The following is a 2,523-nucleotide window of genomic DNA, read 5'->3' as shown; positions in this document are numbered from 1 at the left end:
TGTGCATCACTACTTCTATTTTAAATACTAATAGTTGGACCATTTGCATATGAACAGGAACAAATCATTGCAAAAATTTTATAACCAGGTAGTCTAGTGGGACTTAGTTTTGAAGTATGTGCGAAAGGACTACTTTCATGTTTTGCTGACTTGGAACACGTCATAAGTAAAGAACTTAAATGCATATCTAATGTTGAATACCACCTCCTCGTGGTTCATCGGCAATTATTTTTTCCGGTCGAAGTAGTATGCAGCCCAGTGGCGGTCTTAACGGTGAGCAAACGAAGCAATGCTGACTGGGTCCCCCAACAGAAGGCCCCAGTGCTCTCGGCAGCAATTTGCTAAAGTGCAAAATCAGGAAATTTGCTCCGACGTTTTTCGTTTGCGCATTAATCTGCCACATTCACGATAAAACGTACATACATATAAATGTGAAATTAGTAGCAAAACTTTTTTCTAAAAAAGGAAATTTGTTGACAAACATACATACATATACTTATTCACTCGAGCGTGAGTTGTTGAGCAGCAAAAATAAATACAAATTTTCATATCAAAGTTCACATTTAAAAAAAGCATTGTATCGACAGGATAACCAGCAAAAAAACAATAACTCAATGTATTTTTTGGTTACCCTATGGGTATTACGTTGTAATAAACTTACAATAACAACATAGCTATTTAAAAACCAAACGCCGCACAGTGGCAGGAGAAACCATGTTTTACGCGAAAAAGGCATATTTTAAAACTGTGATAAGTTAACCGGAATAAAGCTATCCTTATTCAGAAATGTCCAACAAACTCAAAACTGATTAGTATTTCCAATACTATCTGCTGAGCAAGCCGTTAGATATGTTTAATTCAACGAATTTGATCGTGGCACGTTTTAACAGTTATGAGTTGATAGCTTTCATAAATTTTTTTTTCAAGGAAAGTTTCAATTACAACATTAATTACTGGTTTGGTGTTACTTCTTAAACATGGAACATAAATTATCCTCACCTTAATAACACGGCTTATTTTTCAAGAAATATTTTCTTCAAAAAGGTATCTTTAATTAGTAGGTTCTTCAATCCTTTACCAAAAGCCAACTCAAAGGTCCCTTTAAGGATCTACGAAAAGAAAATCCGCGTATACTCGCGCCAAAAAGGGTAGCCGCCATTTTTATTTCACTAGATCAACTTTAGTAGTTGTTCCAAATAACATAAAGTGTATTACAGTTTTGAAGATTATTATGTATAAGATGTGTCTTAACAAAGCTGAAGTACATTTCCAAAAACCCAACAACGAATCCAATATGGCGTGCAGGAATTAAAAAAAATACTGAACTTTCATGAAATTTGTAATTTAGAGATTTTTAAGTTCGCTCACTACAAATTTCAAACTAGTTTTTGAAAATTCAAAATACAAAATTCAATATCGCGTCCGAAGTTTCCCAAAACTAAAACCTGAACAATTTTATTCAAAAACGAGAAAACTGAAGCTTTGGAAATACGAATTTCGTATAAAATAAAAAAATCTTTAAAAAACCGTTTGGGCCTGGAATATATAGTTACGGCTGAACATATAGCAGACGGCCCCAACTATCCCTAATTTATAAACATAATTAATGATCATAAATTCATTTCAAATATGTTGCCTCGTATATAAAAGATAAAATATTGCTAAACAAATACATTATGTTACTCAACTGGAAATGACAGTTGATTTGACAGTTGTCAACCGAAAAAGTTTGAATGTGATACAGAACTTGAGGTCAGTAAGCCTTAAAACATAGTTCGTTTAATTATTGGGGAATTTTCCTTATTTCTAGAGAAATTGACAGCCCCTTCGACAGTCGTAAACTCTTAAGGTTTTAATTTGTTGTAAATTCGTGACTAGCGTATCTGAAATCCTTATCAGTAGGATCTTAAAAAAGTATGGTTATTTTTAGAAAAACTAACAGTTTATTTGACAGCTGTCAATTGTAAAATTTTTAATTTGACATAAAATTCGTGATCAGCATGTCAAAAACCTAATCAGTGGCATTTTTAAAAATAGCACAATCTATTTTTAGAAAAATTCACAGTCCATTTGATAGCTGCCAACTGCCAGCAAGGTTTAAATTTTACTTAAAATTTGTGATCAGCATATCAAAAAACGTAATCAGTTTTTTCGAAATAATTCTCTTAATTTTAGAGAAACTGGCAGTTGATTGGACAGCTCTGTCGGCAGAAAAACCGGGAAGGTTTATTAAAACGGGTCATTTGTATTTTATGTTGTAATTGTATCTGGAATTTTTAAAAATTTCTTAATATAAATTTTTTTATTTTCTGTAGAGCAAATAATTAAATAAATAATTCTCTTCTCATGGAGAAAATTTAAATTTTTTTAATGCATATCTTAACTAAAGATACTTAAAAAGATATAAAATATTCATTCCAACATATCTGCAGTAAAATCAATTATTTTGTACATACATAAGTTCATTTGTAATTAAATAAAAGCATTATTCCGTCAAACTTAGTGAAATATTTATTGAGTTTT

General features: G+C 31.4%; 1 long non-coding RNA gene across 1 annotated transcript; it reads left to right on the top strand.

The window, feature by feature from the left end:
• The first annotated feature begins 1,104 nt into the window (after positions 1-1,104).
• On the top strand, positions 1,105-2,236 carry LOC108382395 (uncharacterized). The gene is made up of 3 exons (XR_001849684.1): positions 1,105-1,208; positions 1,257-1,261; positions 2,225-2,236. It is a non-coding gene; the product is annotated as an uncharacterized LOC108382395 (long non-coding RNA).
• The last annotated feature ends 287 nt before the right edge of the window (positions 2,237-2,523 follow it).

Source organism: Rhagoletis zephyria, unplaced genomic scaffold, assembly GCF_001687245.7.
Source record: "Rhagoletis zephyria isolate East Lansing unplaced genomic scaffold, Rhagoletis_zephyria_1.1 Rzeph_scaffold_26731, whole genome shotgun sequence".
In the NCBI taxonomy this organism is placed as follows: domain Eukaryota; kingdom Metazoa; phylum Arthropoda; class Insecta; order Diptera; family Tephritidae; genus Rhagoletis; species Rhagoletis zephyria.
Note: the sequence above shows the minus strand (reverse complement) of the source record. Positions and strands in the feature narration are given on the sequence as shown.